The sequence below is a fragment of the Dermacentor andersoni genome, chromosome 4 (genome assembly GCF_023375885.2).
Source record: "Dermacentor andersoni chromosome 4, qqDerAnde1_hic_scaffold, whole genome shotgun sequence".
In the NCBI taxonomy this organism is placed as follows: Eukaryota; Metazoa; Arthropoda; class Arachnida; order Ixodida; family Ixodidae; genus Dermacentor; species Dermacentor andersoni.
Window position 1 is genome coordinate 1,374,881 of NC_092817.1, and position 13,251 is coordinate 1,388,131.

The following is a 13,251-nucleotide window of genomic DNA, read 5'->3' on the forward strand; positions in this document are numbered from 1 at the left end:
CGATCTAGCATTGCAGCTGCCACGTAAGCTCGTTGTTTACATTTGTTGCACCACACCTCCTCTTCTAGTTTCACTGTTCGAACGCAAAGCATTCGCAAATATCCGTTTTATTTTGTATATTTGTGAATTTATTCATTTGCCGCCAATACAAGCGCTTTGTGCCTGCCGAAATGGCAAGACGAGCGCTGAACAGATCGCAGAAGCAGACGACAACGAACAGGTTATAACTAGCGCCACTCTGCTTGTATGTTCTGTCCCTAGCGGCAAAAAGGGCGAACTAGACCAGACGTGCTGGAGCAGGGAGATCTGTGCAGGTCTGGAGTTCAGTAGGTCGTGCCCCACACCCCCCCAGCCACCCTTGGCGGAGATAGGGAAGTAGGTGGCGCCATCTCTTCACAACTGACCGCAACTCAAGGCGCGACAGCTACAGTGGGTAAGCGAGCGACGCCGCAGGCATCTTTCTAGAGGAAGCATTGCATAGAGCACGGCCGCCTTAATCACGCGCGCACGGCGGGGCTTATAGTTTCTCACTATAACACCTAGAGGGTAATCTGGCGCCACCGTCTATGGTGACGTCATGGGAATGACGGGATATGTGTCTGCGAGGCTCGTGTTGGCTGGTGTTGTAAGAGGCTTCGTCTAAAACGTGGATATGGCTACGCAAATAACGCGTTCTCCAAGTAAAATCTTCATAAAATGTTTTCATTCACGCATATTACATCTTTACTCACCCACGATGCATGACCAAGCGAAGAAAAGCAAGAACAGACGACCAACTGTTTCAAAGCGAGCGCGAACCTTGTCGTCTGTCCTCCAACTTTAGCGGTCCGCTGATACTTTTTACGTAACATGTAGTCCTACACACAATAACAAGTTCTCATAGTTAAACAAAACATGTTTTCGCGTAATAATAAAGCTAAACAGCTTTTCACGTGCTGTTCTAGTAGAAAATGAATCATTGTGACAGACGGAACGGTACTTGCCAAGCGCGTCTTCAAGGTGTCCTGTCTCTACGAGAACGACGCCAATCCGAATCCACAACATACCGGCATTCCCATGCATACCACAGCGCAACAGCGCCAGATTTCCCTCTAGGTAATGTAGTGAGAAACTCTATGGCATAGAGCAATACCTCCTTTACTAGATGCCTGCCGCATGAGCCGAGAAGCTGGTTCCTACTCTTCTCCTCTTTACTCTTCCCCACCCGGGTTAACCCGGGTCGGCTGCGAGCGCTAGCTGCGGTGGCCGCTGCAAACCTAAATCACGTAGCCCTGCCTCCGAGATTTTAGCGGCGTCTGTTGCATAGTGAGAAACTCTATGGCATAGAGTTTCTCACTTAATGTAGTGAGAAACTCTATGCTCTATTGCATGGTTGTGGTTCTGTGCGCTCGCACGTGTTGCTCCGTAGGTTTCGTACCGTGGCAAAGGCGCCGTGCGGGCAGGTTTGCGTTGGTCTCCGTGTTTTCTTGCGCTGCGTTATCTGGACCGTGCTCTACCGTATGTTGTTGTGGCCAAGTGGGACAGGAGGAACTAAAGTTCGTGAAATGAACGCGCATGCAACGCTGTACGCAATGTACCGCGCCATGGCAATGGCTACGGACGAAGGAAGATCCGCGGGAAATGTTGCCCTCTTTCGCGGAATCATGCTAACGTGCTAACGATTGCTTAGTATTGCTGCGGAGCGCGCGGGTCCGAGCAGCACGGTTGCGCGCAGCGCGGCGTGGTTTCGCGAGAAATGTAAACAAGAGAGGAGAGCTGGCCCGACAGGCGGAGCAACGCCATGCGCAACGCCAACTTCCGTCTTCACTTTAGCTTCACAAAGAGTGACGTCAGGGCGTACCCCCTCCGCGCGCTAGGAGAAAAGTGTGGAGGAAGTGACGTAGTACGTTCTCCTCTTTTTTTGCTGATTGTTTATTTCTTTGCCGTAGCGGCCACGCCTTTCGGGCCACAATGGCGGCTTTGTTTTGGTTCTGTGCGCTCACACGTGTTGCTCCGTAGGTTCCGTACCGTGGCAAAGGCACTGTGCGGGCCGGTTTGCATTGGTCTCCGTGTTTTGTTGCGCTGCGTTATCTGGACCGTGTTCTCCCGAATGTTGCTGTGGCCAGGTGGGACAGGAGGAACTAAAGTTCGTGAAATGAACGCGCATGCAACGCTGTGCGCAATGTACCGCGCCACGGCAATGGCAACGGACGAATGAATATCTGCGGGAAATTTTGCCCTGTTTCGCGGAATCATGCTAACGTGCTAACGTCTGCTTAGTATTGCTGCGGAGCGCGCGCGTCCGAGCAGCACGGTTGCGCGCAGCGCGGCGTGGTTTCGCGAGAAATGTAAACAAGAGAGGAGAGCTGGCCCGATAGGCGGAGCAACGCCATGAGCAACGCCAACTTCCGGCTTCACTTTAGCTTCACAAAGATTGACGTCAGGGCCTCTCCTTAGTTTCCTTGCTCCGTGGCATAGAGTTTCTCACTACATTACCTAGAGGGAAATCTGGCGCTGCTGCGCTGTGGTATGCATGGGAATGCCGGTATGTTGTGGATTCGGATTGGCATCGTTCTCGTAGAGACAGGACACCTTGAAGACGCGCTTGGCAAGTACCGTTCCGTCTGTCACAATGATTCATTTTCTACTAGAACAGCACGTGAAAAGCTGTTTTAGCTTTATTATTACGCGAAAACATGTTTTGTTTAACTATGAGAACTTGTTATTGTGTGTACAACTACATGTTACGTAAAAAGTATCAGCGTGCTGCTAAAGTTGGAGGACAGACGACAAGGTTCGCGCTCGCTTTGAAACAGTTGGTCGTCTGTTCTTGCTTTTCTTCGCTTGGTCATGCATCGTGGGTGAGTAAAGATGTAATATGCGTGAATAGAGACATTTTATGAAGATTTTACTTTGAGAACGCGTTATTTGCGTAGCCATATCCACGTTTTAGACGAAGCCTCTTACAACACCAGCCAACACGAGCCTCGCAGACACATATACCGTCATTCCCATGACGGCACGGTGCCCCCTTAAGAAACTCCCATAGATGGTGGCGCCAGATTACCCTCTAGGTGTTATAGTGAGAAACTCTATGCTCCGTGGGGTAGGGCCTCTCCTCAGTTTCCTTCCTCCATGGCGCAGAATGATGTGCACCCGATTCTAAGATTTTATGCGATCGCTTGTCGCTGCATGCTCATAGAGTTTCTCACTATGTAATATGGTGAGAAACTCTATGTCGCTGCATTTAGAGTGTTCTAGATTGGGGGAGTGGGGCCAAAGAGCATAGAGTTTCCTACAAAAATTACTAGAGGGAACTCTGGCGCTAGTGTCTACGGGAGCTGCAATGGTAGCGGTTGTCCCAGCATGGGAATTATGGGAAGTACATGGATTTGCCTAAATTTCGTCCTTTTGGCTTCAAACGACTTTGTAATCTCGTCATTTTCAACAGTGTATTGCGTAATAAATATTTAAATAAACGCCATTAAAATTGCCCGACGGCAGGATTCGAACACAGGGACTCTAGCACAGAAGCCTGATATTGAAACCATTAAGCCACGGATGCATGTATCGACAAGCGAATGAAACGCCCTGATGAATTTATCGAGGGCATGCCAGTGCCTTGAGACGCTTGGCGCGTTTCGATTTGGCCACCTGGACAAGCTCAATCATTGCAATTAATAGCAATTGTACGCGTTTCTGACGTCTTCTACACTTCGAAGATTATAGATTGTGCTGAAATATACGACAATAAGATTTATATAGCGTAATATACAAAGCCACAAGAACGTCTGAATCCACAGGCACGAAGATCAGACAAATCCATGTACTTCCCATCATTTCCATGGTAGGACGACTGCAGCGCCAGAGTTCCCTCTAGTAATTTTCGTAGGAAACTCTATGCCAACGAGGACTCCGCGATGAGGCATTTTTTCTTGAAAATCTAGATGGCGCCACCATCGCCTTCAGGTCTCGCAGACACATATACCGTCATAGAGTGCATAGGTAACTCTATCATAGGGTGTACTAGAATTCATAGAAATTTTTGTAGGAAGCTCTATGCTAGAATTTTCTAGCCTCTATGGACGTCCGCACGCCAAGTTTCATCCTAGACGCCAGCGCTCGTTCCTCCCCTGGCGGAACGATTTCACCTCCAACGGGTGTAGGTTTCCGCCGCCGGTTCCCTTCACGAGCGCGCCCGCGTTCAGTTCGCGCTGTGCGCGAAACGTCTCTTGTTTGCGACGGCGCCTCTTCGGATGACCGGAAATTATGATTGTGTTGTTAACTGTCACGACAGCAATGTTAACACGAAATGGTTGATGCCACCAGTGAAATTCTGCCGATTCACAAGAAAATGGTACGAAACAATCAGAATACAGACATTGATTACTGCGGTGCGCCGAACGAAGTAAAGTATAAACCCCATGCAAGCGATCTTGCACGCGACAGCGACAAGCGACGCGATGGAGATGGCTGTCGCGTTCGCTCGTCGCCTACAAGTTGCACCCCATGCGAGCGATGACTTCAAGCGACGTCTCCCCAGTGTTGCCGGTATGAGGGCAGCAATATAGGCGCCGAAACTAGCGTGACGCGTGCTTTATTAACTTAAGTTGATGTATTTTACTGTAAAAAGCAGCATAAAATGTTTCTGAAAGTCTTGCAGTAGGTTCTTATCCTTGCACGTATAAAAATTCAATTGTTTGCTCGTTCCGTGCGACAATCGGAAGTGCTGGAGTTATGTACGTCCAGTTCCGGCTTTGCGCTATTGGCTAGTCGCTCATAGCACTTCCGGGCGACGAGCGACGAATTCTAGATTTGCAAAACCGAGCGATCGCGCGACAAGACCAAGCGATCTGTTCAAGCGACGGCCCGATCCGTCGCGCGAACCCGTCGCTCGTCGCTGTCGCGCACAAAATCGCGCTAATGGGGTTTAGTCTTTAACCACTGCCAAACGAAGCGAGCTCGTTCATTGATCACTCCTGAGTGTATGACGATTTTTATATGTAACCCACATGAATTTAATAATTACTCGGTATATAATCCTTTTATTCATATAAAAACTTTCAGTTGTTCGACCAGAGCTTGCCCTGTCTTCTTCCTCGTATTTCGTTTGTGTGTGCGCTGCCCAAGAATGAAAACCACTTCTGTTTTATGTGCTAGCAGTGGCCGAAGTTCACGCGTGCCGAGAAATTGAATATGTGCACGATGCATTGAACACGACCGGAGTTCATTCCTGCATCATCACTGCACCGATCAATCGAGTTACTGGACGATACACGCCCGCGTCTTGGTCGCGCCGGCATTGCTGAAGCAGAAATGATTACTAATACCTGCTAATACTATCAACTTCCGTCTCTTGAGCACTGTTAAAAAATGGCCAATCTATTTAGATTGCTGCCTCTATTCTATACGTACTAGTTAAAGTTGTGTGCGCATGTCGGACTAGTGCTATGCAGCGATATATTTTGTTCATGGACAAGAACGGCACCGTCAGCGTAAAACCCCTCAATCTCCCAAAGTAGCGCCATTCGCTTCCCTCCTCCTCCGCTCGGCGCGGCCTCGACGGTGGCGCCGCCGGTGGTGGGCCTGCCCTAGCAGACGACGGCTAACACGCTACGGGAGGAAATCCGCAGAAAAGTTCGTTCGAGCCCTGTGGAGCAGTTTTTTCAATGGAGATCTTTCTTCGTCAGTCGGTAACTGGCCTTTAGAATTTCGTGTTAGAATTGCGGAGGAAATAGAGAAAATGACCATTATTCAAGGCGTATTTAAGGCGTAAAGCGCGCGACGTTGAGAGTTCGTGTTGCTGAAACACGACGCAAGCACGCGGTGTACTCAAACACGCGCGTAATTACCAAAGTTTCAGATGTTGACAGCGTGAAAGTATGTGTACGTGGTTTCGTAGGGTTCATTTACGTACCTGCAGGACACTTTTGTTCGGTCGGCGCGTGAGAGATTCCGGCTGTGTGCGGTCAGCAATGCCTGGCAACAGGGCCGTTTTTTCATTGCGGGGTGCTTTGGTAATCGTGACGATATATTGTTTCTTTTTTTACAAGTACTGCTCCAGGGGGGCACATGTAATGACTAACGGAGGCCTCTGAAGAGCACGTAACATTACACTAATGCAGGCGTCGCAGGGAGTGTTCGCATACAACATTGGCTGTCCGCGATCTTATACCCCCTTGGCATGCACAGGCTTCGGCGAACCCCACCCAGCGCTGGTTCTAGCGTTGGTGTTCCCGTTGCCGCTTTGGTGCCCTGGAGGCGCCGTCAATAATACGAAATAATGACAAGTTGTTACACTAGTAAATAAAATTTATTGAAGAAATACAATCGCGCCGAGGCGCCAACTTCTAAAGCAGCGCTAGCGCGCGAGTATTATGAAACGCCAACGAGGAATTTACCGGCCAACGTACGACTCTACGATCAAAGTGCACGTTAAAATCCCCAGGCGAGCTAGATAAAGTTATCCGGAGCTATCCACTACGACCTCCATCCTAGCTTTAGTCGCTTCGGAACGTTAAAAACATTAATCACCACAAACCAAATCAATACATGCGGGCGTACATTCGAAGCTAAAAGACTGCACCGTAAGTCATAGTGAGCCTTGCAATAGCGTCGAGAATGTGCTAACTTCTGGTGGAGCTCAAAACATACCCTGAATAAAGTCGCTTTTATGTCATAGGCCAGCTGCAGATGCGTGCATTTCACCGCAAGACGATACTACATGAAACAAAGAGAGCACATTCGAAAAAAGAAAGTCAAACAACGCGCTAAAAACCACGCAGAGCACGAACACCCACTTTTTCGAAGCGGAAGGCGTGAACTAGGCTCAAGATAAGAGGTTGTGAGTAGCCGTGGCCCTTACTTCACTAAGCCGTGCGTTCTTTGCCACTTCCTCGAAGTCAGCCCGCCCGATCCTGCGAATCCACACTTCTTATTGCGTTGCGCCCGCCGGACGGGAAAGCAAAAAGCTTTTTGCCCTCGCTGTGTCTGTTGCGGCAACCGAAGGCGCAGCAGCATGACATCGCAATTATGTTCTCTGCCCTGCACGTTCTATTACGCTAACGCACTCCGTCAGTCCGCCTGCTGTATTTTCGTCGCGCAGGCCCAACAATGGAGGTCGGCGCGCGCTGGAAAGAAAAAAATATACAAAAGCGCGGCGCCTGCTCCGCGTTGGAAAGAAAAAAATATACAAAAGCGCGGCGCCCGCTTCCACGTGACACAGATCGACCAATGGGGGAGCGGAGGAGGCTGGGGCGACAGGAGGCGCGGAGGAGGACGCGCCAGGGTGAGCGGGGTGGCGGAAAGATCTAAGAATGGCGCTACTTTTGAAAAATTGAGGGGCTTTACGTCAGCGGCGTTGAGAGCGCCGCATGCGGGGCAAAATTCAACTAGCGGGTGGTAGGCCTCTCCCATCTCTCGCTCGCACCGCCTTGATTGCCTCTTGCACAGCGCGTGTTTGGGCATGTTTCGTACCGCGCGCGGTGTGTGCCTACGTGTGTGTGCGTGGACGTTTTATTCGATGTGCGATGTACAGTCTGTTTCACATTTAGGGGAAAACTCTGAGCGCATTGCATCGCGATGCGGCGAGCGCTTGAGTCAGGCGGCGGCTGCTCAGGTGCTCGAGGGGCGGGATCTTGAACGGCGTCGTCTGCTACGGCGGCGCGCGCTGGCCGCATTGTCGGGGAGCGTTCTACTGTCAGTTGCAGTGCGCTGATCTCATCGTTACTGCGTGAAATGAGCCGGTATTCTTTACTAAGCGTTGTACGACGCCCACTGATACGCCTCGAAGGTAAATTCATCGCTGAAAGGTGCAGGGCAGTCATACACGACGTACTGATTCCATACATTCTTGACGGCCCGTTCCTGGAAGGCGACTGTACACGCTTCTATTTGCCTTTAAGAAGATCGGTACGCTTTACGATTATTTTTATGGCTGCAATGCGGCGAAAAGGGCAGCGTCTGCTTAGCCATGTAAGTGACGCTGAACAGGTAATTGGAAACGACATCGTATGTGCCGCCGGAAAAATCGTCAGCACATACGATGCGGCACATACATATGGCACATACTAGCTAAAGTCATTTTTGCAGTTTCTCACAATATGTTTGCTACAAATCCGTGTTGTCTCTGATGGCGACAACGGACTTCCATCGACACTGTGCGGAAATAAACAAAATATATCGCTGCATAGCACAAGTGCGACATGCGCACACAACTTTAACTAGTACGTCCCGTACAATCTGGAATAGAGGCAGCAATGTAGACAGCTTGGCCATTTTTTAACAGTGCTCAAGAGACGGAAGTTGAAAGTAATAATTCCTGCTTCAGCAATGCCGGCGCGACCAATCTGCGGGTGTGTATCGTCCAGTAACTCGATCGATCGGTGCGGTGGTGATGCGGGAATGAACTCCGGTCATGTTCAATGCATCGTGCACATATTCAATTTCTCGGCACACGTGAACTTCGACCACTGCTAGCGCATACAACAGAAGTGGTTTCCATTTTTGGGCAGCGCACACACAAACAAAACACGAGATAGAGGACATGACAAGCGCTCGTCGAACAAATGAAAGTTTTTATATGAATAAAAGGATTATGTACCGAGTAATTATTAAATTCATGTGGGTTACATATAAGAAGCATCATACACTCAGGAGTGATCAATAAACGAGCTTGCTTCGTTTGCCAATTGTTTACTTCGCTCGGCGCACCGCAGTAATCCATGTCTGTCGTCTGCTTTTTTCGTACCATTTTCTTGTGAATCGGCAGAATTTCACTGGTGGCATCAACCCTTTCATATTTATATTGCTGTCGTGACAGTTAACAACACAATCATAATTTCCGGTCATCCGAAGAGGCGACGCGTCGCAAACAAGAGACGTTTCGCGCACAGCGCGAACTGAACGCGGGCGCGACCGTGAAGGGAACCGGCGGCGGAAACCTACACCCGTTGGAGATGAAATCGGTCCACCAGGGGAGAAACGAGCGCTGGCGTCTAGGATGAAACGATGATCACGGTGGTCGTGGCTCGCGGACGCTCCTGTGCACGAGGCTTCAGCGACTTCGTTCGTACCTAAGTACTCTTTTATCTTTATTAGCTAGTGTTTTGAAGTGTTTTCTTTTGCATGGAGTAGGGGCCTTTCTTCTACAGTGGGCCCCTTTCTTTGTGTTCCTTCTGCAAGACCGCCGCCTCTTTCAGTGTTAGTCAGCCATATTGCCCTCATCTCCTGCCGCGCTAGGAAGATGGGATTCTGCATAAGAAAAGGCCTAGTCCCACACGAGATCTCCTGCCTGTTTGGTTCTACCAGACCTTCACTTGGCCACGTCAAAAGGATATGCCAAATTTTACGCGCAGAACTCTGGCGTCAGGTACGTCTTCTGTACGATTGGCTGCAATGGATATGTTTTTCCCAGAACTCTGCGAACATTGCAGGCGTGAAACTTCAGTCCTTCAGGCGGCTGGCCGCCCAAACTAGTGAATTCATGTGGAAAAAGACATTGCCGGTACTAACAAAATGTGTTGGAAGAAGAAACCAAGACAGCAGCATGGCGCTCGGGGTTCTGGGGGGTACTAGTATCCCGGATGATGTAGTTGCCATCCTTAGGAAGGGCCCGAAGTACAGCATCGAGCCTAGGATTCCAGGGCATGAGCTACTTTCCTTGAATCGAAGGATTGCCGGTAAAGCTGACCCAGAGGACCAGGAAAGGTGCTTGCTAGATGGCGTGGACAGCCTCAAGAGGACCGCGCCCATCAACGGAGCTAGACATGAGTCGACCACCAAAAGAGTCGTCGAGTTCTTCGCCGACCAGAAGCTGCGACTCACCCAAGCGGACAAGCAGGGCGGATTCGTCATCATTCCGTCTGGTATGTTCAACGAGAAGGCTCATGAAGCTGTGCACAGGAATTTCCGGAAGACTGTGGTTAATCTGGGGAAGCTGAAATCTAATGCGGTTTTTCTGTGTGAAAGTATTGGCTTGGACAGAATTGCTAAAGGTATTCGGCTTTGTAAAGGAAATAGCTTGCACGTGTTTTTCACTGCAAAAACCCATAAGGAACAAATCCCGTTCAGATGTATCGTGAGTGAAAGAGGGGCTTGGCAGAGCCATGTTAGTGGTTTCCTGCTAAGGCAACTTAATGGGTTAGATGTCGAAGACCCATTCTCTTGCAGGAACTCTCTTGATGTTGTTAAATTTTTGAATGACAATAAGTCTTCAGGTTATATGTTTTCCATTGACGTTGTTGACCTGTTCTATTCTATCCCACAGACTGAGTTGTTAGCCGCTGTACAGTCGTGCATTGAAAAGAATGGGGCGATTTCCTTCCAGAACTCTGCCGGTGTTTCTGTTGCGAATTTCTTGGCATTGTTAGAGTATTACTTGTCTTGCACGGTGGTATTATTTGAAGACCAGCTGTTTGTTCAGAAAAAAGGAATTTGCATTGGTTCCTGCGTCGCTCCAGTGCTATGTAACATCTTTCTCGCGCAGATGGACAGGTCACTGGCAGATACTTTCGACGAAGCCAAAGTGCTGAAAACTTTTAGATACGTTGACGATTTTTTAATTATTTTAAAGAAACAGGTTTCCTCATCTTACCCACAAATAGTGCAAGAAGTTTTATCTGGTTTTAAACTACTTGGAAAAGGTTTAGACTTCACCCATGAGCTTGCCCAAGGCAACAGATTGCAGTTTTTAGACGTTGACATCACCCTTAATGACCAAAGCTTTTGCTGGATGTATCGCCCTCGCGCACAAAAAGAACTAATGCCTTATGATTCATCCCATTCAAAGACAGTAAAGCGCGCCATTGCTCAGATGTGCCTGGAAGCGTCGCTGAAGAAATCTTGTTGCCATAAGGCAGAGGAAAGCTTTAACACCCAGATTCGGAAGTTGGAAAAAGCAGGCTTTCCAACCTCGATTTTAACCGGAGTAGCGGAAGCCTTGCTGAGAAAATTGAAAAAAGAAAGTACAAAGAGGGGCGACCAAGATGACGTCCCCAAAAGCAAAAATAGACCGGTTGTCATCCCGTACACCCATAAGGTAGCGCACAATTTGAAGCATGTAGCGACAAAATATAGGGTTCCTGTGGTTTTTTCTGCCCCAAAGAAACTGGCTGGCTTGTGCGTGAAAACTGATCCCAACAAGGTAAAAAAAACTGACTGTAAAAAGAGACATGCAGCCCCACTTGTTAAATGTGCCGTGGGTGTCGTATATCAGATACCTCTCACATGTGGAAAGAAGTACATCGGACAAACCGGACGTTGTATTAATGACCGATTAGCGGAACATAATCGCGATTTAAAAAATGGTACTGGTTCTCATCTGCCGCATCATTGTAAAGCCTGCGGAGAAGAAAGGAAGATTAAGTGTGTGGCAAGGCTGAAAGAAGCAAAGGTTTTAAGCAGAAGTAAGGACCAGACAGCCCGTGAACTGTTGGAGGCCTACTATATTCAAAGAAACTGTAGCGATTGTGTTAGCGCCCCATCTATCTCCATTTATAAGAATGAAACTGCCTTTTTAGATACACGGGCGTGAGATACGTGTGTACCTCACCTATCTTTATCCGCTTTTTGTAAAAACCTCGTGCGCATGTGTGGTTCTTGCTACCCATCTTTGTTTGACCTTATATTCATTCGCATACGCGGTGAATAAACAGTTGGAAGTTGCGCCTGTCCCGTCTCGCTTGCTGTGTGTTGTGTTTTTTCGGCGCTATAACCCTCTTCTGGTATCCCCCAGGGACTATAAAAATGTAATATGCTACGTCGCAACAAAATAGCAACAAACTCACCTCGGACACGGCTTCTACGCCTTGCCGGCCACGCATTCTGTCTGCCAGCTCGATAGAGACAAACGGAGCTAACAACTTTCTTCCCCGTAGTACCTAGGCGAAGAGAAATCTCAAGGGCCGAAAGTCTCCACATTTCTCCCTCGCAACTACTGCTCCTCGCGCATGCGCACAAAGAGCGGAGAAATCCAATTATGATGTGCTCGTCTCATAAAGTTTCTCACTACAGAGAAACTCTATGGCTCGTCTTCATTCCCATGATGGATGGATGTATGGAAGGTAGGAGCGTCCCCTTTGAAACGGGGTGATGGCATTGCCACCATGCTCAGCTTTTTCATTTTTGTTTAACTGCGTTGGGGGTTATTAAAATTCGCCATTTTCTTTAAATACGTCTTCCTACACTTTTAACCTTATGCCACCTCTCTGCTTTTGAGCCACCAATCCTCCAATCGCGTTTTGCTAATTTCCACCGCATATTTATTTACATGACTATTGTTATCTCTGAACCCTAGAGCCTCAGGAAGCGTGGCTGTGCCCGCATCGACATCGGGATGGATACCATCACATTTTAGTATGAGGTCTTCTATTGTTTCTACAGATTTACCACACACAGTACATGTGTCTTCGTTAAATTTCTTTTTATAGCTCCGCGTTCTAAGACATCCGACCTAGCTTCAAAGAGAAGGGCACTGCCTCTTGGGTTATCATAAGACGCTTCCTTCCTGATCTGCTGTTTTCAGTCTCGATATAGTTCAACACTATGCTTCATTTCCATTGAATTTATCCAATTTTTACCTTCCGCGTCTTTAACCTGTCGTTTAATGCTCTGTCTTTCTCCGTCCTCGTGTCTGGCATACTTACTGGTTAGCTTCCTAGTTATTTTCCGCCATTGTGAGTCAACGCTCTTTCTGTATAGGTATTTAAATACCTTAGCTGCTCACCTGTTATCGTCCAAATTCCTCAGGCGTTTTTCGTATAGGATTTTACTCTGAGCTTCCCGCGCTTCGAACGATGACCAGCCCATATCCCCCTGTGCTGCTTCGTTTGTGGTTTTCCCGTGGGCACCTAGTGCTAATCTTCCAACAGCTTTCTGATTTACTTCTAGTCTCGACTGCACTTCTGCCCTAAGGACAGGGCCGGCATTCCCGAAAGTAAGCCCCGGCGCCATTACTCCCTTCCAACTACTTCTCAGTACATCATACCTGTTGTACCTCTACAATGCCCTATGTTTCATTATGCAGATGAAGATTAAGAAGATGACACCAGCATACTAACTTATCTGTCGCATGAATTCGATTCCTTTTTGGAAAAAACATCTCAGGAATCTACTGATGTAGATGCATTCTGGCTACATTTTAAGATCATTGTCCTGCACTGTATAACTAATTATATTCCAATGCAAAAGAAAAAAGAGCACCTTAAGAATTCATGGATCACTCGCGAAATCATCCATGCTAAACGGCGCGCAAATCGGCTTCGTAAGGCAAAC